Genomic DNA, 20079 nt, shown 5'->3' with positions numbered 1-20079 from the left:
GTGAATATACTATTAACAAAACATATAAAAAAATCTTTCTCAAAACCATTACAGCGAATGCGTTTTGGGTATACACGTAGAAAAAATCATTTTCTTTCTTTTACAGGACATTTAAGCCTTACGTATGACCTTCAGCCTAGTAGAAGGAGTGGTAATGAAGATCACTTCGCCACATGTCCTTTTTGAAATTGAATCAAACATTTCTCTTTAGATACATTGAAAACATAACTTAATTTGCAAACTTCACATAAAAATATTGGGAAAAAAATAAAACAGAAATGGGAATACAAACTTGCCTTGTCTTCGGCAAGATAAGGGTTAGATAAGATATAACTTTGATAAGATTTACCTTTTGCGTTTTATCTTTATTAAGGATTGTTGGGATGAGAGTGAGGTTTGTGCACATAAACTGGTTTAAACCCCCAGTAAATTTACATTTTACTGACCGTTCCAAGGCGGTACCTAACAATTCTTGATAAAAATACCTAGTTTTATATATATATATATATATATATATATATATATATATATATATATATATATATATATATATATATATATATATATATATATATATAGTATGTATGCACTGTGCTGTTTGTGGAGTTTTGTGCTTTTTTTTATGTTTCTTGTTTAGTGATTTTGTGTTCTATGTCTTTGGCGTTTGCCCAGTGCGATAAAACCGGGTTTATGTTTAAACTATTTCCAACTGAGCTTGTTTCTGTAGCTTTTTGGATAAATATAAATTTCGGAATAAGATATATGTAGATACGTTGTTAATAAAAGACATGTTTATTATTATAACATAATAGATAGGTCATCTGCAATCTGCTAGATCGAAACCTTGAGGGGTGGTATGGGTCAAAAGTCCTTGTTATTGATTGCCATACAGCATTACTTTGACCTGATGAAAGAACTTACTAACTGCATGTAGAAACAAACGCAGCTAGTGTGTACTTGCATGTAGGTGATGGATATGAAAAGGGACTGGGATTATAATCACTTGAGATGGCATTTAGCAGAATGTCTGTATTGTACTATAAAACCCCCAAATATATGTAGATTAAAGACCTCGACTAGAAAAAAACAACAAATCAATAGTAAACCAATTCCATGTACTCTCCGGTGGCGTGTATTATTTGATTAAGAAGACAAAAAGTCTACTTCAGTTGATTTGAAGGAAATTTTCAACAAGCTGATTCAAATGTTGCGTGACATAATAGAAGGCAACACACAATTATACAAATCTTGGTACAAGATGAACCTGGTGGGTTGCACAATATCCATGCAGTTACGGGTAACACGACTTTAGTTTTGGGTATATTTGTTTGCAAAAATTGTATCCTGTATGTTTAAAAAAAAATAGAGAGAATCAACAGTTTTTAAATTTATATTAAACACATTGGTTTACACAATTTTCTACACTTAAATACAACTATCAGCGTGACAAATATCCACTAGTCAATGCTTTACTTAAGAACTAGTGTAATTTTAGTAGCCAGTCAACAATATGTACCACCTTTTGCATCTTTGGAAAGTTCCTTTATTGAGTCAGATTTATAAACAACAAAACAATGTTATTCTAATACTCATTATGATTTTAACTACAACAATATAGCTGATATTTGTCACTTACATGTAAAAGAAGAACACTGCCATGTTGACAATTAATTAATGCAACAAACAGCGGAGAAACTGTTAAATATTGCAAAACATATTTTTTTAAACTAGGTTCCCTTTTGTTACAACCACGTACCTGTTTAATTAATGAAGAATGAATGATGCGTTTTCCCTCTTGCGGAAAAATATGATTATCGCAACATTCAAATACATTTATTTTAACAGTTATATGGTAGTCATGGTGCACTGAATTTCTTGAGAGCAATTATATAAAGGCCACATTTTATTGCCAAAAACCAACGTAAAATTGACGATTTCCAGTGCCAACTGTTGCAATAAAAGGATAATTTATAGAACATTAATACAAAACTTTATGAAATCAATAGAGATTGTATTACTACCTTTTTGTTTTTGCTCATCAAATGTGAAAGTTCACTCGCACATCAAAACTCAAATAACCCTTTATTTCATTACGTATGTTAAAAACTACAGAAACAAGCTCATATCGAACGGTAGAGCTACTTCCTAATGACATTCACTAATGACCCGCAAAATCATTTTCCAGTAAGATTTTATGCGAAAATAATTTTATTAACACATAATGGTCACTTAAGATCGTTTAAAGAGCATGTCACGTTGTCAGAAATATCGCTCTAGTACATATGCTGAAGGTCTATACAGGTCAAAGCCAGATGTTCCGTTGTGTTTTATACAAGATATAAGAGTATAAAAGTACACAGACAAACAAAACAGTTTCAACAGAGAAAAAAATATGACTGAGCAGATATGATTCCGTATTCAAGCTCTATTTTCATGAAAACGAAGACAGTTTTTATAATATGACATGTCAATTGCTTTGATATCCGTTGAGATGTTAGTACTAACATTTGATGCATTTAAACGCTGAAGAAACACATTCAAAGTGTCATGTAATTAAAATATATTGCTGAAAACGAACAAAATTCATGCAGCACTCAACATTGGTGTTTCTCAGTCAGGCAAATGACTAGATTCTTGAATTATAATGTCTATGCATTACAAGATGTCACAATTTTAAAAAAAACCATGATAATGCATTACTTTAAATTTTAGTTCTGCTTATCAATTGTTTAAAACTTATTAAAAATGTAAACGTGTGAAAGAAATAGTTAAATAATAATGTAATTTCACGAATATAAATAAATCGTAAAATGAAGTGATTAATACAATTGTATTATGTGATTATTTATACGAATCCCTATTTCAAAACTATATCATATTATATGATTGTATATAATAACAAACACCGTACTACAGACGTCCTCTTAATAACACATTCAGTTGAGTTTTGGTGTTCAGATCCCCAGGGCACTCAGTCGCCAGCTGCTTAATCCATGTTCCATGATTAACCTGTGATACCAATATCATACAATGATACAATATTCTATCGTGTCGGATACCGATACCAGGCAGTGAAACGGGTAATGCATTATGCATTGCTTTTGATGTACATTACTACAAGTATTATATACTTTTATTATCATGTTTTGAAAAAAACAACACATTTCTTTTAACTTAATGAGGTAGCAATTTGAAATATATATATTTACTTTACTTAATTTACTTATGAACTTAACAATGTTATTGCATTGAATCATCTGAAAACACATCTTTTGTCCACTTAGGCAATGGTCTTCTGGATAGAAAGTATGTAAATATATTACCAAAATGGTATGATGTAAATTCATATATTCTGAATGTATAGGAATCACTACAATTCTCGAAACTATATTACGCCTAAAGATGTGTGTAACCAGTACAATGAGAGACACACAAAGTGACACATACTACTTTTATTAGTAAGATTAGACCGAATTCATATCAGGATGAGATACAAGATATGTGTGTAACCGGTACAAGAAAAACACACAACAACTGTATTGCAATCTCGTGAAAGAAGTCTTTCTTTAGTATCAGGAAAAAAAACTGAACCCCATACTTCTGAACTAAATAACACATATTTATCTAAATCTGTCAACATACATGTTTTCAATATCTCCGTTTTCAGTGACATATTAGACTAATCAATTGTTAGTTTATACTGGAGTAAGAAATAATAAGACAAAACAATGTCAAATGTAAACAGGTTAAAGTCAGTTCATTCTCCCAGTCATGTCTAGTATCATACAATACTTCGTGTTCCAGACATCTTGTAGCAGCACGAACAATATGATTTTTTGAAACAAAACATGCTTTATTTGCATAGACAAAGTAAAACCCTATTGTTATTTAAATTCAAGAAGGTAAATTGTCTGGTGGAGACAAACACAATTTAGTTCAAGCGCCAATGCCTATGCATAACTATACATAAATGTTTACGAGTTGCATTTATAATTACGTCTTGGTTTCTATTTTTGTACGTATTGCTGTTTGTTTGGAATTGTGTCTTTAAACATTGTTTTGATCCTTGTGTCTTTAAACATGGTCTTTATATGTGTGTCTTTAAATAGGGTCTTGATCTTTGTGTCCTTAAACATAGTCTTAATCTTTTAAGGAGTGAGTTGCGAAATTGATGTAATTATCGGGGTATGAACGCAGTTTGGATGGTTTAAGTGTGAGGAGTCCTTAGAATAATCCCCGGTTATGGATAACGCAATTTGTTTCTTTTATTTACACCAAATTATGATATATTATTGTTTGAATAATTGTTATAAAAAACTTCATTTCATTTCATCTCATATTTTTCTCACCCATTCTGTAAATAGAACGATCCAACCGAAACCGGAAACAGTTCATCATATTTCGTCAAATTAATGCGGGAAAAAATAAATAATTTTAAACGTAAAATTGAAACGTTGATGACACAATAAATTTAACACATCATAGATACACACTTTCTTACATGTTGATTTCATTTGTTCGTTACCTGCTGACAAAATACAAACAAAAACAAGATGTGTTTTTTTAATTCACATGTATATTAATATGCGATGAATCGCGATCCGAATATATCCGATATAAAATGTTGCGTTCATCGGAAGATTATTCGCAAGTGCCGAAAGGTACTAGGACTTCATTTAAGGTATGAAAGTTGAGGTCTAAATATTGTGTCTTGATTAAAATGAAGGTTACCCCGCTTGCCCCTGTAGGTTGGATTGGGTTAGATAATTCTTTAAACCGGTTTGGTAAGACATCGGTTTAATAAAAACCACCATTGTTATTTACTGGCCCTGCAGTTATCATATCCAAACTTAACTTATATCCCGGTCTTGCTCTTGTATTATTAGGTAAGAACAGTTCATTTATCAAGGATACGAACACGTATTTTTATATGCCGATGTTGCAAAGGGCATGAATTCTTACGCGACTTTGGTTTTTGCATTAACCAGCAACGCTCAATTGAAGATGACGAAGTATCCTTAGCATGGGCAAATATTTAATATTTTTACGCCATTGCTATTGCTTATTTCTTTTGCAGAACTAATCCTTTAAGTCCAATAACGATTTGCATGGTCTACAAATTTTACAAATGAAATTGTTAATCAATTAAAATGCACAGATGACATTTTCAAAATTGATCAAGTATAATTACCGCTGGATTATCTAACATTTGCACAACTATCATGAAGTACCAGATGGCAAGATCTATTTTTTTTCGTTCTTTTTATTTGAATGAATGTCTTACGTAAACTGCGTGGTATGTCATGTGTGTGCCTTGTTGATTACCTGTTTATGTTTTTTTTTCCGTTTCGCTCAGATTAACGTCTAAAATACCGATTTTCCAGATCATGGAATACTGTCAATACATAAATGTTTGTATTGATATATTTCTTTAAATAATATAATTTATCTAAATGTATTGAAAATGCTTTGTTAAGACGTTCCGTAAGCATTCTAGCAGTTGCTCCGTGGTCGTACATCAAATTATTTTCGAAATATGCTATTTTCTATATTATGTACTTCATTTTTCATTTCTCACCACTGTGTACATTTCATTCTGTGCGTTATTGTTCATAAGCTTAATTCATTATCATTTGGGCATTTGCCTTATCCCCTATATGTTTTTGTTCATGAACAAAGCGTAAGTTTATTGTCATAAGGGCATTTGTCTTGTGCCTTTTTATGTTTTTGTTCATGGACAAAGGCTTAGTTCATTGTCATTAAGGCATTTTTTGTGCCTTTTTATGTTTTTGTTCATGGAAAAAGGCTTAGTTCATTGTCATAAGGGCATTTGCCTTGTGCCCATAAACAGGGCTTATTTCCTGAATGTTTGACTACTGTGCTTGTCCCTATTGTTTTCATGTATTATTGTGCATTGCCGATAATGCCAATTAAACTTGTCAGTTCGGCGTGGCCTTTGGTTCTTGAACCATTAAAAGAGTTTTTGGCTGCTGGGCTTGTCATTGTTGTTTCCATTGTATTATTAATTGACACCAAATGCAGAATGGCTCGTTTTGGAAACCGTTGTCAGATCTTATATTGTTGAAATTAATAATTAAATGGAAAACATCTGATGCATCTATACCGTTCCATAGTCAGTTTGTACTTCATTTGGTTGGTTGTTTTTTTTTTACATAAATAATTGTGTTGAATTTACAGTGAAATTGGTTATATTTTTTTTTGAATTGTTTAGGTTATACACATGAAGAAAACAATCCATTAAAGAAGAGGTCATAATAGCCTTACATATGATCTTCAGCCTAGTCGTAGTAGTGGTAATGAAAGTCACTTCACCACATGCCCTTGAGACATTAGATCACAAATGTCTCTTGAGATACATTGCAAACATAATTTTATTTGCAAACTACACATACGAACATTTATAAAGCAATTAAAACACAACTGGGAATACAAACTTGCCTTGTCTTCGGAATAAGATATTTGTAAAAACGTTGCATAAAAGTCATGTACATTTCATAATAAATAGGTCACCTGCATTTCGCCAGATTAAAACCGTTGCGTTAAAGTTCATTGATATAGTTAGGTCAATGTTATCGAGTACCTTACAGCATTACATCAGGTAATATTTTTTATATTTGTAGCAAATCAAAGCAACTATTTAGTTCTTGCAATAAGGTGGTGAACAGGAGACACCAAAGAGCTTTGATTAAACTCACTTGGCACGGCATTGAACTGTTATGTACTTATGAACAAAAATAAAGCAAGTAGATTTTAGACATAGCTTAAAAAAACTAAATCAATATTAAACCAATTCCATGCTTCCTCCGGCGGCGTGTATTATCTGGTTAAGAAAACAATAAGTCGACTTCAATTCATTTGAAGGGAATTTTCAACAAGCTGATTCCGATGTTGCGTGACACAATAGAAGGCAACACGGAATCATACAAATATTGGTCCGAGATGAGTTGTACAATAGCTATGCTGTAAATGAAGACAAAGCATATTGTTTTTGGTATTATTATTTTTTGCTGATTTATTTCTGTATGTTTAACATTAGAATTGATGAAGTAAAATAGTTAGGACAACAACCAAATATACATTTATCCATGTATCAAGACATATATGATTCATAATTTGCATAGCAATGTCAATGCGTTTGATAAACAATGTTTGCAACCACTCGCAGTTTTACATATTACAACTATAAGCTTGCCAATATATTTCATCATTAATGCTTTACTGAAAGCTAGAACTTGTACATTTTTTCAATAACCAGTCAATAATACCACCTTTTGCATGTGCTTCCTTTAGTCAGATTTGTTAGCAACTAAACCATATTATACAAAGATTCGGAATTATAAGCCTATAACAGAAATAGTTTGCATTTATATTGACATGCAAAAAAAACCCACTACCATGTTGACAATTAAATAATGTAACAAACAGCTGATGTTTTGTTCCATATTTCAAAGCATATCTTGCTTCTTAATAACATTATTTAAATGAAAAGCTACATAAACAAGCTCAGTAGCCAAAAGTTTAAACATAAACCCCGTTTAATGGCACAGGGTAAACACCAAAGACAGAGAACACAAAAACAAAACATCACAAACAAGAAACACGGGACAACAGTACAAAACTCCACAACGACACAATGTATATATACTACATACAAACTAGGTGTGTTTATTAAGGATTGTTAGGTAACGCCTTTGAACGGTAAGTAAAAAAATAATGTACAACTCAGCTCAAAACTTCCAAAAAACCTAGAACTTAAGAAACTTAAAAAAGGTTTTCCCTCTTGCCGGGAATCACGAGTATCGTGGAGTTCAAATATAGTTATTTAAAAAGTTATATTGTAACCATGGTGCACTGTATTTCTTGAGAACACTTAAATGAAAGCCATATTTAATAGCCGAAACAAACGAAAATTTACAAGATTCCAGTGCTATCCAAACTGTTGCAATAAAAGGATAATTTAAGATAAGTATAGCACTAATAAACCAATAACACAATACCTAAATCAAAATGAACTGTTTCATTACCTTTTTACTTCTTGCGCATCGAATGTACCAAGTTCACTCGCACATAAAAAAAATCAAATAACATATATAAAATAAACACATAACAATATATTTATATTATTGCTATCAAACAAATAAAAACATCCATACAATATTTTATTGATACCATTTAGCTTCAACTCATAAGATGTTTTTTACGTATTTGTCGTCAAAACAAATCTGCACTTGATCCGATTTTTAAATCTCCCGATTAAAAATTACCGTTACCTCCCTTCTTGAACATTCAAAAGAAAGAGCGACTTCCTATCTTAACCTAATGACCATCACAAATGACCTGAAATGAAAAAAAAAAATCATTTTCCAATTTTGAGTAAGATTTTATATGAAAATAAGTTTCTATACACAGAATGGTCACTTAAGTCCTTTATTTCTTAAGAGTTTGTCATTTTGTCGGAAATTTTGCTCGAGTGTCAAATATGCTGAAGGTCTCTACAGGTCAGATTTATTTGCGTATTATACTTCAAGTGTTGTGTTTGACGATCCTAGGAGCCATATTTATCCTGAAAATAAACTGAGTTCTAAGGGTATAATATAGCATAGGCAAACAAAACAGAGGGTAAAAATATGGACGGATTGTTATCTTTGCTGGATAGAGGAAAATCATATTTTAGTTTTTTAAATGTATAAGAATCACTACCATTCACGAAACAAGGTTACGCCTATGCAAGTGTGTAACACGTACATTGAGACACACACACACAAACACACACACACACACATTGTACAGCAATCTTCGTGTATCAATGACAAACAATACTATGTGTTAGTAAGATTTTACCGCATTGCAGGATTTGATATACGATATGAGTGTAGACCTAACACTAACAAAAACACACACACACATCAACTATATTGCAATTTCGTTAATGAACTCTCAGGTAAAATAATGAACCACATACTTCTGTATCAAATAACACATATTAAGTTAAAACTTTAAACATATATGTTTTCGAGTTCTCTGTTTTCAGTGACATATACGACCTATCATTAGATAGATTATACCGCATTAAAGTAAGACATAGTAAGACAAGTCAATGTCGAACGTCAATAAAGTACATTGTTAATTATCCCAGTAGTTTCTATTTTTGTACCTAATGGTGTTTGTTTGGCATTGATCCTGGTGTCTTTAAACAGGGTCTTGATCCTGGTGTTTATAATCAGGGTCTTGTTCCTTGTGTCTTTAAACAGGGTCTTGATTCTTGTGTTTTAAACAGGATCTTGATCCATGTGTCTTTAAACAAGGTCTTGATTCTTGTGTTTTTAAACAGGGTCTTGATCCTTGTGTCTTTAAAAAAGGTGTGTTGATCCTTGTGTTTTAAACAGGATCTTGATCCTTGTGTCTTTAAACAGGATCTTCACCCTTGTTTCTTTAAACAGGGTCTTGAGCCTGTGTTTTTTTAAACAGGGTCTTGATCCTTGTGTTTTTTAAACAGAGTCTTGATACTTGTGTCTTTAAAAAGGGTCTTGATCCTTTATTTTTAAACAGGGCCTTGATGGTTTATAGATGTCTTTAAACCGGTTTGGTAAGACATCGGTTTAATAAAAATCTTTATTGTTGTGTTTTTCTGGCATTGCAGTTATTAAATCCAAACTAGACTTATATCTCGGGCTTGTTTTTGTATTATTAGGATAAGAACTGTTAATTTATTAAGGATACGAACACGTTTATGTTAATGCTTGTGCAAAGGACATGCATCCTTTCGCGACTTTGGTTTTTTCCTCATTCAGTAACTCTTAATTTATGTTATAGATTTATTCAAAGAATTGACAAATACTGTCATAGTCTATACATATGGCATATGCGACGTTTATATTGATAATTTCTTTTGCAGAACGTATAGAAATAAATACCGATTTGCATGTTCTAGAAATTTTACAAAGGAAATTGTAAAACAATTAGATTGTAAATACCGTCATAACATATACTTATTGAATGTATGACCTTTTTTTGATCATCGTTTGGCAGAATTATTCCTTAAATTTTAATATCGATTTTCATGGCCAATAAATTTTACAAACGAAATTGTAAATCAATTAGATGGCACCGATGTTAATATTCAAATTTGATGTTTTATGATTATCTCTGCATCATGCAGCTCAAATGCACACATCTCCGTTACCTGGCAATATACGAGATAGTTACACAATTACTGTAAAGTAACAGGTGACGAAGAATATTGTTTTTGCTTTTGTATTTGAATGTATGTCTTATGTAAACTGAGTGGTATGCCTTGTGTGTGTCTTGCTCATTACTACTTTGTTTTGTTGGCCAACAAATTTTGCAGACGAAATTGTAAATCAGTTAGATGGCACCGATGTAAATTTTCAAATTTGAACTTTTATGATTATCTCTGCATCATGCAGCTCAAATGCACACATCTCCATTACCTGGCAATATACGAGACAGTCACAATTACTGTGAAGTAACAGATGACGAAGAATATTGTTTTTACTTTTGTATTTGAATGTATGTCTTATGTAAACTGAGTGGTATGTCTTATGTGTGTCTTGCTGATTACTACTTTGTTTTGTTGTCCGTGTTGCTCTGATCTACGTCTAAAATACCATATTTCCAGATCATGGAATACTTTTAATATATTTATGTTTATATTGTTATTTTTTAATAATATAAGGTATAAATTGTCTAAATATATATGCAAAAAGCTACAGAAACATGCTCAGTAGCAAAAAGTTAAGATATAAACCCGGTTTAGTGGCAATGGACAAACGCCAAAGACATAGAACACAAAATCACAAACAAGAAACATAGAACAGCACAAAACTCTACAAACAACAAAGTGCATAAATACTATATATATATATAAATAATTGGTATGTTTATCAAGAATTGTTAGGTACCGCCTTGGAACGGTGAGTAAAATGTAAATTTACTGGGGGTTAAAACCAGTTTATGTGCACAAACCTCACTCTTATCCCAACAATTCTTAATATAGATAAAACGCAAAAGGTAAATCTTATCAAAGTATGCATTAAATTGAGGAAACTTATCAATTAAACAAATAATAATAAAAAACGAAAAGGTTAACCCCAAGTACTTCAATGATTAGAGATCCCATCTCTATCTGCAGACGGAGGGAAACAATTCAGAGCACCTAATGCAAATACTTTTCAAAGATACGATGCAGTCATCGTTAGAAACAAAATACATCACACACAGTCTGCCTTATAAAAAAAGGTTTAAAACTGTGTGATCATAGAGTTTCATAATATAAAGCATATCATTCTACTAAAACTGGGAACAAATAAAGAAAAACATTATTAAAAATAAAAGCGACTTGTATATGCTATTATCTCCTTCCAAATGTTTTGAAAACGTAAAATATTTGAAGAAAAATAAGTCACAGCCAAAACATTCGGAGTCAGTCAACACGTGTCCGCCAAATAAGGTTTTAAAGATAACATGAATTAGCAAATTCTTCATAAAAATCAAAGAACTGAAAGTTTAGTTATGAAAGGAGGCGATATGCAACCCAATATTTTGTTTCAGGTATTCATCTTCAAAAACAAGAAGGCAAGTGCTCTTCAAAATATTGCCTTTATATCCACGGTTTAAATGAAATCCAAGTAATTCATTAAGTCTATCTGCCCAACTACCTGCTGGAAACATTCTAATTTTACGAATATTCTTTAAAACATCACCATAAAAATCGGGATGAGCAATACTATCAGCAATGAGCGATTTAAGACTACTATTGTACTTTGATATGAGATTATAATGACCATTAACAAATTTTGAGAAAGTTTTCCTTAATTTAAAATATCGGAAACCCTGTTTTAGAAGTTTTTGCGTCATAAGTTTACTGCGAGAGCTGAATTTTTTTTTACATCTGTACATATTCTTGCAAATCGTATCAACTGTGCAATAAAAACACCACATGATGGTGAAATAGGAACATTACCATCTAAAGAAGGGTAATTTATTATTTTAAAATTAAAATCATCACGTTTATCATAAAGATTGATGCTCAATATATCTTCCTTTACTTCTAGTTGCAAATCTAAATAGGATGCTTTTAAAACGGATGTATTAGATTTATTAAATTGCAATTGTGAAGGGTATATCGAATTAATGTTATCTGTAAACACAGGATTATCTAAACTTAGAATATCATCAATATATCTAAACGTGCTATTGAATTTTCTAACAAGAGCTAGATCTCCAGACTTAAATAATTTTAACATATATTCACTTTCATAGCAGTATAAAAAGAGGTCTGCAAGTAAAGGTGCATAATTGGCACATATTGGAATTCCAATATTTTGCTTATATAAACATTTACCAAATTTAAGAAAAGAATTATTTAGTAAAAAAATTAAAACTTCAATGACATCTGTGCATGTCCAATAGATGTAATTATCTGAGCGATCATTAGTAAAAAAAGCCTTTTTAACATTAACTGCCATGTAAGTAGTTTTCTCCCTCGCAAAAGTTTGTTTCGATAAGAGGAGTCAATTTGTTTGTAACTTAAGATTGTGGAATAGATGTATAGAGCGTTGAAAAGTCATAAGTATTAAGTACTGAGACTTTATACCGTCTATTTTCAAAATCATTAACTAAATCTAAAGAATTATTGATAGACCAAAAGAGATTAACTGCAAAATTCTCATAAAGTTTACTACAGTATTTTTTTACATGAAACTTTATAGCAGTTAAGCAGGATGTAAGTAAAATTGAAACTTGTTTAGTAGAGCAAGAAATAGAATTAACAATAAATCGTGATTTATACGGATTTTTATGCATCTTAGGCAACCAGTGTATTGTAGGAATGTTTTTATGATCATCATTCAAAATAACTTGAAATTTAGCATTATAATCAATATGATTTTTAATAACACTTTCTTCATCGAGTTGGCTAGAAATGTAAGTTCTGGAAGATTGTAACTCTTCAATAATAGTATTTACATAATATAAACGTCAAACTATGATTACATTATTAGCTGCTTTATCAGCTGGTACAAATAGAGGTTTTTTTTTATATAGGGATTTGATATCCATTATCAACTTTGGAGTTATCGAAATAGACTTTGGGGGAAGTGCCAACGGATTATTGTTGAAAAACTCTATTTTCTTATCTATTAGGTACAATATTTTATTCATCCACGGATATAAGGCATTTGGTTCAACCCCTTCTCTTTTGCACCAGCTTTTACTATATTTGGATAAAGTGTCTGTCAATTCTAATTTACATGTATGAAAATTAATTTCAGATGCAATCCGGTATTTAGGACCTTTATTAAGCAATTTTCTAAGAATATTATTTTTAATAAAAGAAAAATCTCCTTTAACAATATGTCCAACAGGGTCGTAGCGGTACATGGAGTCAATACAATCTCATGAAGAAGGTCTGATACTACTTTATTATAATAAAATATGAAATTTCTAATAGGCTTTTTATATTTGTAACATATCATTGGCATTTCTTTATTCTTAAAGTATTGTGGAATACATTTTTCTACATTTTTATTCTTAAATAAATTATTTAGATTAAGAAGATCTATACCCTTGTTGCTAGAAGAAAGTTTAATGCGATATCTTTTGCTAGTATCAACATTTGCAATAGTGGGATGAAGGTAATGTTTAGTATATCTATTAACGATACAAGCGCATTCATATATGGATCAGTTCTTAAAATAATATTATCAGCTTCCATATCAAGTGACCGTAAAGAAGTTAATGAAAGGGAACATAAAGAAGAAAGAAGCCGATGTTTGCCATTTTGTAACAAGATACTATTACATTTTAAGTCTTTCCGTCAGGAGTTGCTTCGTAGTCGAACATGAAATGACTAATAGTACGAACTATTTTATTTTGTATATTATGTATTACCTTTGTGTACATCTCATTCTGTACGTTTTTGAACATGGACACAGTTCATTTTCATTTTACTATTTGCCTTGTGCCTGTTCCCGTTTTTGTATAAGGACAAAGGCTTATCTAATTGTCGTTTGGGCATTTGCCTTGTGTATCAATATGATTGTTTCATGACCAAAGGCTGAGTTCCTTGTCGTTTTGGCATTTGCTTTGTGCCTCTATATGCTTGGTTTATGGACACACGCTTAGTTCAGTGTCGTTTGGGCATTTACATTTTGCCTCTTTTTGTTTTGTTTATGGTCAAAGCCTTAATTCATTGTCGTTTGGGCATTTGCCTTGTGCCTCTATATGTTTTGTTTATGGACACACGCTTAGTTCAGTGTCGTTTGGGCATTTCCATTTTGCCTTTTTTTGTTTTGTTTATGGTCAAAGCCTTAATTCATTGTCGTTTGGGCATTTGCCTTGTGCCTCTATATGTTTTGTTCATGGACAAAGCCTTAATTCATTGTCGTTTGGGCATTTGCCTTGTGTCTCTATATGCTTTGTTCATGGACAAAGGCTTAATTCATTTTTTTGTGTTGGAATTTGCCTTGTGTCTCTTTATGTTTTGTTCTTAGACAAAAGCTTAGTTCATGTTATTAGGGCATTTGTCTTGTACCTCTAAACGGGGTTTATTTCCTGAATGTTTAACTTATGGGCTTGTCTCTATAGTTTCCATTTATTCTTGATTAGGTATTGCCGATATTGCGTATGAAACTTAAAACTGGTCCGTCGGGCTTTGCCATTAGTCCTTGTCCAATTAAACAAGATCTTGGTGAGTTGTTGGCTGTTTGGCTGCATTGCATTATTAATTGACACCAAATGTAGATTTGCTTGATGTGAAAACCGCTATCAGATCTTATATTGTTGAAATTGATCATTTAATGGAAAACCTCTGATACCTTTAAAAGATTACATGCATGCTCTGTTTACAGTTTGTTTCATTGACAGCTCGTTCTTCATTTTGAAGCTTTTTTCTGAACTAAATGTTATGCTCGTTTTACTTTTTGTGATTAAATTGTCCTAATGTTCCGTTAATCAACTCAGATGTTCACGGTGATTCGTATAAACTGAAACACAAATATATTTCAAGCTTTTGTTACGTATTCGTTCCAATGTGTAATTTAGTGTTAATGTATATTTTTGGTCTGAAAATGTCCTCACACTGTTCATGCAATTGCAAAAAGGACATTTTGCATTGAAATCATTAGGCTGTAGAACCTGCTTCTGTGGGAAGAGCTTAAAATCTGGATTGATTAAGCTGGGGTTGTTAACTGTTTTAATACAATTTTACTTTAACATAAAATTAAAACACATACTATATAATGATAATTTCAGATTGGGACTAATAGCATACTATGTAAAGAGTAAAATAAAGAAGGCACTTACAACAACGCATACTTAGTTTTCAATTATATTTACTTTCACGTTTTGATTGGTTGGAAATGAAATGAACGAGAGCTTGCACAGGAATGTGACAAATGCCAATGCAGTAGTATTCGGTAGTTTTTGGTCCATATGGACAGATAACCTGCAGTTTGATCGCTACCGTTTTAAAGGGCAAGGTATGAAGATTCAATTAAAACTTAGAATACAACAAATGGCTATAAGAAATTTTTAACGTTTAAAGAGAGTGGAGAAACAAAATAAATAGCGCTGAATAACTGTTAAATAAAATAAATGAAGTAAATAATGTGGGTAAATGTTTTTATCATGTTTAATGTATTGAAATCCTGTTATATATTGTAATAGGGGTGATCCACTGGTAGCGTTCAAACTGCCTACACAGTACGAGGATCTTATGCCTAAGTTTTTATCAGTTATTAACCTTTGACCATTGACCTTTAAATTGTTAAGGATCATCTACCGCTCATGATCAACCCGCCTACCAAGTATGAGATATCAGAGACCAAACATTATTCAGCTGTAAATCGTAAATACATTTTCAGCTCATTCCAAGTTTAAGAAAATTGCTGGGTCTTCCTGCCAAGTTTGGGGTCCCTGTGCCCCACATTCTTCAGTTGTTGATCAGAAAGGTATTTTCAACTCAAGGTTACCACAACCTTGACCTACTGACCTGAAAATCGATAGGGTCAATCTGCTGGTCATAATCAATATGCCTACTAAGTTTTAGGTTCCTGAGCCCATGCGTTCTTCATATCAAGGTAACAACGCCCTTGACATTTGACCCACTGCCTATAAAATCTGTTTGTCCCGGCCAACCGGCCATCCATTTTTGAGATCTCAGCGATCTTCAGTTATTGATCGTAAACAGATGTTCAGCTCAGACCTTGACCTCAAAATCAATACACTTCATCTACTGGTCATCACCAACATGCCTACCAATTTCTTGAGTGGCTTGGTCACAGCTTTTTTCAGTTATTGATCAAAAACGGACGATTATGACCTTTGACACACAATCCTCAAAATCAACAGGGTTCATCTACTTGTCATGACCGACCTGTCTACCAAGATTTGCGGTAGCTGAGCCCCAGCGTTTTTCAGTCATTGGTCGGAAACATATCTTTAATTCAAGGTTACCACGGTCTTGATTTTGGCCCACTAATCTCAAAATCATAACGTTTTATCTACAGGTCATGACTAATCCACATATCAAGTTTGACGTCCCAAGGCCTAAATCTTGCGGACGTACGGGCGGACGTACGAACATTAGGTGTATTTCTTCTTTTAAATAAACTCATCAACATGTGTTTTATGGGCTTTCAATACTGACACTATATAAAAAAAACACTAACGCTAATGTAACAAAATCCAATAAGCGCTAGATCTTTGCCCGGACAGACATCCGGTCTGATTGCTAAATGACGCCCTCAAAGGGCAAAAACAAATTAAGGGAAAAAGAGGGAAATAAGCTGCACTCTACAGTCAAACATTACTTCATTGGCATAGTCTTTTTTTAAAGTATATTCTCCTGTTTCCATATATGGAACACTGGGATAATTTTATGAACAAAGCACCAATATTTGCTTTTAAAAAACATGAAATTTTAACACTTAAAGGCATCATTTCCGAAGAAAATTCAGGACACTGACATTATAGCACTAGATATGACTTTCGAGTCGTATTGATGGTAATAAAATCACTTCATCACATGCACTTGTGAAATTGAATAACAAATGTATCTTACAAATGTCTCTGCAAACATAATTTCATTTGCAAACTAGACATGATCAAATAATAATTAAAACACAACTAGGAATAAATATTGCCTTGAATTCGGATAAATATATTTTGAGATGTTTTTAAAGAAGAAAATATACATTTATATTTCCTAATCAATAGGTCACGTGCATTTCTTTAGATCAAAACCTCTGAAGACGACATGCGTCAAGGTTATCGAATATTTCACAGCATTACATCACCCGATAACGCAAGAACTGCATGTAACAAATAGAAGCAGTGATTGAGTTTTTGCATAAGGTTGTGAACAGGAGACATGGCTGAGATTAAACTCACTTGACATGGCATTGAGCAGAATGCTAGTATTGAACTTTGGACCAAAAATAAAGCAAGTAGTTCTTAGAATTGACTGGGAAAAAAAACTAAATTAATAGCAAACCAATTCCATGCTCTCTCCGGCGATGTGTATTATCTGATTAAGAACAGAATAACTCCAACTTAAAATTTATTTGAAGGGAATTTTCAACAAGCTGATTGCAATGTTGCGTGACACAACCATACAAATGTTGGTCCATGATTTACCTTGTTAAGCGCACAATAGCCATGCTGTAACGGGTGACAAAGAATATTGTTTTTGGTATTTTTATTTTTAAATATTTTTTTCTGTTTGTTTAACATCAGAATTGATGAAGTAAACTAGTTAGAACAACAACGAAATATACATGTATCCATGTCTCAAGACATACATATTAAATTACGTCAATGCTGCTGATAAAACATGTGGGCAAGCACTCGGAGTTCTTAATTGTATGTTTAACAAATTGGTTGCACTCAACAATAATAATGGTGCCAAAATAGTTCACCACCAATGTTATACTTAAAGCTAGAACAAGTGCATTTTTTCAGTAACCACCTTTTGCATAATGTGTTTGCTCATGGAAAAAGACTTAATTCATTGTTATTAGGGCATTTGTCTTACCGTCTATATGTGTTTGTTCATAGACAAAGACTTAATTCATTGTCATTAAGGCATTTGTCTTACCGTCTATATGTGTTTGTTCATGGACAAAGACTTAGTTCATTGTCATAAGAGCATTTGCCTTATCCCCAATCTGCTTTTGCTCATGGACACTGGCTAAGTTCATTGTCATTTGGGCATTTGTCTTGTGCCTCTATATGTTTTGTTCGTGAACAAAACATATCTTATTGTCATATGTGCATTGCCTTGTACCAAAACAGGGTTTATTTCCTGAATGTTAAACTAATGGACTCGTCTGTATAGTTTCCATGGTATCATGTTCATGCATTGCCAATATTGCCAATGGAATGTTCAAGCGTGTGACGTCTCTTTCTTTTAAAGTTTTACGTAAGGTAATCATTTGGAAGAAAAGTCTAGCAAATACATGTCGTGTTTTTATGCCCCCGAAGGTGGGCATATTAAAATCGCACCGACCGTCCGTCCTTCCGTCCGTCCGTGTGTCCGGCTCAATAACTCGTGTCCGGGCTGTAACTTTCCCTTGTATGGACAGATTTTAAAATAACTTGCCACATGTGTTCCACATACCAAGACGACGTGTCGCGTGCAAGACCCGTGCCCCTACCTCAAAGATCAAGGTCACACTTAGTCTTTATTCACAATGGAGTGCTGCATATAGGACATAGAGTATAGGTTGTCGTGTCCGGGCTGTAACTTTCCCTTGTATGGACAGATTTTAAAATAACTTGCCACATGTGTTCCACATACCAAGACGACGTGTCGCGTGCAAGATCCGTGCCCCTACCTCTGAGGTCAAGGTCACACTTAGTGTTTATTCTCAATAGAGTGCTGCATATAGGACATAGAGTATAGGTTGTCGTGTCCGGGCTGTAACTTTCCCTTGTATGGACAGATTTGAAAATAACTTGCCACATGTGTTCCACATACCAAGACGACGTGTCGCGTGCAAGATCCGTGCCCCTACCTCTGAGGTCAAGGTCACACTTAGTGTTTATTCACAATAGAGTGCTGCATATAGGACATAGAGTATAGGTTGTCGTGTCCGGGCTGTAACTTTCCCTTGTATGGACAGATTTTAAAATAACTTGCCACATGTGTTCCACATACCAAGACGACGTGTCGCATGACAGACCCGTGTCCCTATCTCAAAGGTCAAGGTCACACTTGGGTGTTTATTCACAATGGAATTCTGCATATATAAGGACATAACAGTGTCGGTTGTCAACTATGGATGGTATTTTTTATGTTTAGAGGCAATTTAAAATAACTTGCCAGATGTATTTGACATTTAAAGGCAAGATCAACTCTTCATGTACTGACCTTGTTCATAGGTCAATGTCACAATCGGGGGCATTCGTCACATACTGTGACAGCTCTTGTTTTTTATAATGTTTTCATTGCTGTTCCCAGCTTTAGTACAGTGATGCTTTTTATTATGAAACTCTATGCTCACACAGTTTTAAACCTTGTATTTACTAAGGCAGTGTGTGATTTTCATAGTTCCAAACAATAACTGCATCGTATCTTTGAAAGGTTTTTGCATTTGGTACTCTGAATTGTATTTTTTCGTCTGCAGATAGAGTCGGGATCCCTGACCATTGAAGTACTTGGGGTTCACCTATTTGTTTATTATTATTTGTTTTATTATTAAGTATCCTCAAGTTAATGAGTAATGATAATATTTACCTTTTAGGTTTTTACTTCATTCTGGAATGTTGGGATGAGAGTGAGGTTGTGCACGCAAACTGGTTTAACCCCCAGTAAATTTACATTTAACTGACCGTTCCAAGGCGGTACCTAACAATTCTTGATAATACACATAGTTTTTTTATATAGTATATATGCACTGTGTTGTTTATGGAGTTTTGTGCTGTTGTTCCATGTTTTTTGTTTGTGATTTTTTGTTTGTTTCTGAGTTCTATGTCTTCGGCGTTTACCCTGTGCCATTAAACGGGGTTTATGTTTAAACCTTTGGCTACTGAGCT

This window comes from Mya arenaria, chromosome 6, assembly GCF_026914265.1.
Source record: "Mya arenaria isolate MELC-2E11 chromosome 6, ASM2691426v1".
NCBI classification, from domain to species: Eukaryota; Metazoa; Mollusca; class Bivalvia; order Myida; family Myidae; genus Mya; species Mya arenaria.
Note: the sequence above shows the minus strand (reverse complement) of the source record.